The sequence below is a fragment of the Camponotus floridanus genome, unplaced genomic scaffold (genome assembly GCF_003227725.1).
Source record: "Camponotus floridanus strain SB8 unplaced genomic scaffold, Cflo_v7.5 scaffold33, whole genome shotgun sequence".
Lineage (NCBI taxonomy): Eukaryota > Metazoa > Arthropoda > Insecta > Hymenoptera > Formicidae > Camponotus > Camponotus floridanus.
The window spans coordinates 374,026-380,025 of record NW_020229470.1 but is presented as its reverse complement, the minus strand read 5'-3'; the positions used below and the strand labels follow the sequence as shown (position 1 = coordinate 380,025).

Sequence of the window (6,000 nt, the reverse complement as noted above, 5' to 3'; positions counted from 1 at the left end):
GTCTCTTGATCAACGTGATCATAGCGACGCGCTCAACTGTTTGCGCAGAGAGACCGATCGCGATGCTACGGTAGGAGAGCCGAGTGTGGCTTGAGCGATCTCGTACAGACCCGCATAAATTAGAAGCGTTAATACGTGTTAGAGCAATCTCATCTTGGGTATTGCCCGAGGGATAGCATCACATATCCATCGATCTATCCGTTATCTCGCGTGTCCGGCTCCGCTTGACAAGCCAGTCCTTGGATCGTAAATAATTGATAACAAGTGGAATAATTGACCTAAGATTTAGTAAATAAAAATATAGATTGAAATACTAAAATAAATCTTGCAACTCTGTAATTTTGCTTTTTTGCTTCAATTATACGTGTGCCGCGATAAATGAATACGTTGATTTGATTGTATGAATTGTAAATACAATTCTATAATTGTATTGGCCTTCACACTCGCATTACGTTGCCGTATAATATCCGGTTTGTTTTGAATACAATAACGTAATGAAAACGTGGTTATTAATTAAAAATATTTTTCATGTCTTATTCCTGCATATACTACAGAAATGCTTTAGAACAAATTAATTCGAAATTAAAATTGCCGTTGCATGTTTGTCAATTTGCTTTAGGAAAATACGGGAGAGACAGTAATACACCCTGGGAAAGAAAACAGCACTCGTACCTTCTCCTTGTCCTTTTTTAATCTGAAAATTAAAAACGCGGTTAATGGATTTCACGCGCTGCGCAATTTTAATCGTCGCGGCGCGCTTCCGCGGCGCTGGAACGATGCCGTTGGTGCGGCCGTTGATTGGTCGCGCCGCGCGCGCTGGTGGCGCTGATTGGCCGGCGCAAAAGTGCGTTCGATAGCGCGACCTCGCGCTACCCTCAGTACCCGGCAGAACCTCGTACGGGAAAGTACTTCGTCCGTCGCGTCCGTATTTTCGAAGCTCCCTCGTACGCGCGAACCGCGTGCACGGACTTGACCGTCCTCTCGCTTTATCTCTCTTTTTACCTTCCCACTTATATCCCCGCGTACGGCATTCCTCAAATTTTCGACGCGAAAATACGTCGCGCATTAATCGACGTCACCGATTGGCCTCGCGAGCGCGGGAGAAGATCGCCATTTAAGCGAGTCGTTCCCTCGCGGCTGTCACGCGCGTCCCGCATTCCTTCTTTCCTTCCTTCCTCGCGTTTTATCGGCGAACGACGTTTTACATGTTGCGGTTGCAGTTGTTTTGTGCGAACGAGCTCTTTGTGTTCCGTGAATCCTCGTTTTATTCAGTGTCCTTTTGTTGATTTTTACGGATTTTTCGACGACCTGTCTACACGAGAGTCCACGAGCAGACGCTGAGCGGGCAACTTTGCTGGTGAGTCTTATACATTTGGCTTATTTTTCATTTGTGATTTTTCTCTATAAATTAACGAATGTCTACAATCATGAAATTAATGAAATAAAGGTGTTAATATTTTTGACGCGTTAAACGCCCGGTGCTTTCTATCGCGTGTTTGGATTTATCATGTATAAAATAGTTTGCCGATGTGTGTGTACAAAATTTGAATTGCAAGGCGATTATATGGAGCTCCAGGTGGCATCGTTCGTTTAAAAGCGCGCGATTAGCAAAATGGAGCAGTATACCGCATGTGAACGCAATATCTGACACGTTATTTGTCGTGTTAATTACATCGTTCGTGAATTTTGTTTTGATCCTTTCCCTTTTCGTTTTTTGCAGTATTTTATTTTTTTATTTTTTATTATCGTTGGTAAAAATTTCTACGTTTGTACGTCGATCAATATAGATCGAATAAGAAATTATTTTACATCATGTATACACACACATTATGGCCAAATTTCTTACAATTTCTATCATATATTCCATGATTGATTTATAGACTCTTTGTATATTTATATTATAATTTTAGCATAAAAATGTATGATAAATGTGTGATTGCAAAGGAAAAAACATAGAACACACGTGTTAATATAACACTTGTTAATATAACAAAGCATAAATATGCAAGTATTACTGGAAAATATAACGAATATAATAATAATTAAATAAATACGCAACAAACTTGTTCCTTTTTTTTAAATAAATACGTGTATAAAGTGCTAAGCATTTAATCCTTCATTTCGAGATTTATCTTTAAAAAGCCATTACGTTTTTTACGCGAGATGTGCTCGGAAATTATCGTATAACTCTATCAACGCATAATATTAATGCTCGTGTAAACAGTGACACTTGTGATCGCGTTATCGTATTTGAGGTCATCGGCCGAGGTCAAAAATACAGAGCTTCAATATCGAGACATTCGCTCGCGTGACGAAAGCATATGGAAAAAGTACGTCGCGATAGATCGCAAAGATACACGGGATAAAAAGAGATTGCCGAGACTGTCAAGGGTCGCGTAGCCGACGATTGATAGTTGTACCTCAGTGTTATCACCATCGTAAATTCCCGGCAACGTTCGGTTTACGCGTCCGTTCGTGATATTTTTCGCCGTCCTATCGTCAAAATAGAAAAATGTTTACGTCACGAACAGAAAAGAGCGTGATCAATATCACGCGGGTGTCTAATTCCAATAATTCTCGCGTATGTAACAAGAATGTTATTTTATCGAGACGTGTAATATATTCTCCGCGAATGAAACTTGCGTCACGAAATTATTAATTTATTGATAAAAACATTATATACCGTTTCTACAACGTTGAGCTCATTGTTATAGTCTTTTACGGAGTACAAATGTTTAACGAATTTGAAAGAGCTTAATTCCTCTTGTAAATACGTTATACGAGTTAGTCGATATTCCTTTGTTTCATTTTAATGGAACTTCTTACGTTCGCCATGAAAATTATCCGTTTTTAGATCCACTCCGTCTCTACTCTATCCACTTTTTAGACCTTGTTCTGTTTAATGTTGCGATACTGCTCGTATATACAATATAATGAATGGGAGCACGTTAATGTGACACGCGAATGCGTAATTCGTTTTGCAATGGGAGTTGGAAGTAACGAGACCACGACGACGCGTCGCCATTTCACCCCATGATGACTTTACATCACGAATCGTGAGTTTTGCATGCTTTCTTTCTCGACGGTTCGACGAACTCTATTTTCGCAATTGCTAGCTCAAATTGGAGAGACAAATAATTCTTTATCTTTTATCTAGAACGCAACATTATTAAAGAAAGAGAAGGATAATTAAAGAAATTACAAAAATTTCGTATAAACGCAAAAGAAAAGATTATACGAAAAATAAATATAATCTTGCCTTTTTTGATCGCGAAATGGTTATGGCAAATTTGTGTGCATGGGATGTGTCGAAGGGATGAAATTTTTGCTGGCGTATGTGTATATATTTTCTTCTTTCCATGTAAATATTTATGTTTATATAGGGACTTTATACAATATAAAACCTATGTATGAGGTCAATAGACGCTCGATCCATAGGCCATGCGGGAAATAGACTATGGTAAAAAGTACAGATTTTCCGAAGTATCTGAGAAATCAGATCGCAAAGAAGATTACAAATATCGGAAAACTCTAGGATAAATCCTTTTATATCTCGAAATGTAGAAAATGAGATTCGTATATGACTATTTGGTCCTCGATTTGGTCCAATTATTGCTTACTAAAACGAAGAATATTTCTAATTTTAAACATGCGCTGAATTTTGTCGTACATTCGAAAACGTGATTCATCTTTTTGCCGGAATTAGGAGTGATATTTATTACAATTAATTGTATGCTAAAATAATGAATTTAAATGATGTATTCTTGGAATTTCTCGTAATATTCACGCGATTCATTGTTAGAATAAATCGTATAATTCTAGCTTGTTAAACTTTTCGGTCAAGGGGTTATCGCATTGCAGCTATCGTCCTTTTACCTTTTAATGTGTGTTGATCCCATTAAAGAATAAAACAACGCGCGGCATAACGTGCGAAACACGCAGTGCAACGAGTCGGACATTTTTTGCCGCATGTCAGAGCAAGGAGGGATTCAAACGCGAGAGGGCGGAAATCTTTCCTACCCATGCAACCGTATATCATTTCGGTTCTGCCACGTATATAAATCCAGTTATATAACGGCTCGTTTGCGTCCGTGTAAAGTGTAAAGGATAGGTCGTATAAAAAATATTTTTTCGGTTTTCCCGACATGAAAAAAGGCAGTCTGACGGGCATTGGATGAGAACGTTAGAGATGCGAGAAAAGAGTAGCCGAATGACCACTTTTAGGCCTGAAAAATACGTATAGCTTAAAAATTGTTTTATTAATTATATTTTTGCAAATGAAAATCATAACGAATAAAACATAGCATATTTATAATTATCGATTTTATTTTACATTCTAAAGATTAAAAATATATTCCATCCTTATATTTATTATATTTAATCAGGACTCATCATGTTTTGTTCAATTTTTCTTTGTAGAAAGACTTTTTTGTAAAAATAAATTAATAAAACAAATTAAATAAATATATAATATTTAAATGATTTGAAAATATTTAATCATCTAAATTTCTAAACATTATGGAGAAAAAATTAGATATATAGATGAAGACTGCGTTTATTTATTCTTAAAAATTTTGCTATGCATGTAATTATTTATCTCTTTGCTTGCGTCAGACGATTTCATATCTTTTATCGGGCGTCCTCATATTTTTCCTTTTTTTTCTATGCTAGCAAATTTTTTTTCCCTCACCTTCAGCCTTTTTTACGGAGCTAGATCTATTATCTTGTTGTACGAACACATTTTGGGAAAGTTAATTCTGCATATCAGATACAGCTATCGAGAAGACTATCGCGCAGTATCATTAGGATTCGATAGTATAATTGAACGGGGATATTGCAAATTGGGTTTCGAAAATCTACCAATGCGAATGAGATAAATTATTGCCATTTAAACAATTTATTTACGATACGGCTATATTGTAATGAATTCATGAATATCATTTGTTCGCAATTAGATTCATTATTGAGAATATTTTAAATTACATTTTCTAGTGGTACATTCGTGCGGGTAATATTTGAGTAGAGTATATCCGCTTTTTAAAATATCGTACCAAAAATATTTAATTTTTTAAAAAGTAGTACATATCAAATATTAAATGAGTTTATTTGATATATCATTTTAAATACTTGAATATTTTAAAATGAGCCTCTCAGACGGGACGCGCGTTTTTTGATAAAATATATCGCTGCAATGCAAGAGGAAACGGAGATTACATCCTATCTTATGCAAGTACTTGGCGTGACGTTCCCGCGTGCGTTTCAGAATAGTAATCGCGTTCGCAAATTCTGCAATGGCTCTTTCGTATTCGCGGATTAAAGAGATAAAAAAGATTCCGCGTCTCTCTTACGGAGGAATATAAAACTATATAAATAATTATATCAGAAGCGGAAAAATATGAAATAAAGAGAAATAAATAAAGCAAGTTTCTCTCTCTTTAAATCGATCAGATATTCATTTCGAGAAATTAGTTACAAGCATCTCAATTGATGACGTAATTATATTGAAATAATCAACACAATCTGCATCGTTGATTTCATTCAATCGCGATACGTATCTCAATTTTCCCGGTAATTAATCGACACTCTGTCCAATAGTCTGTGGCTCGTTAGAACATACAGGAAAGCAATGTCGAATCCCGACGAAGCATCCTCGGTCGGGAGAGATGAGAGAGCATGATAAAAGAGAGAAAGAGAAAGAGAGAAGAGCGAGACTCGAGAGGCGCATTCGAGTATCTGCTGCGAGAAGTGGCTGCGAGCAGGACTCGAAGAACCTACGCGAAATCTAATTCGAGTACGTACGTACCGGTAGTGGTGACAGGGCCAGGGGGTCTTATGCATATTCAATGTATCTGCGACCGGAGTGCAGCTCCGGGTAACTCATTGTACTCGACTACTCGTGGCATTTGCTTCACTTCCTACTTGACGATGACACGAAGGACGGACGAAAATTGGCGGAGGGTGCATATTCGTTGGAAAGCTGAGCGCGACAGGTGAGGAAGA

The 6,000-nt window shown here is 37.2% G+C and overlaps 1 protein-coding gene across 1 annotated transcript in view; it reads left to right on the top strand.

Moving 5' to 3' along the window:
• Nucleotides 1-892: 892 nt before the first annotated feature.
• LOC105257937 (protein turtle) overlaps nucleotides 893-6,000 on the top strand; it is a 211,172-nt gene continuing 206,064 nt past the window's right edge. The window contains exon 1 of the mRNA XM_025410625.1: nucleotides 893-1,357. The gene's annotated coding sequence lies outside the window, so the exon portion shown is untranslated. The remainder of the gene's footprint in view (nucleotides 1,358-6,000) is intronic.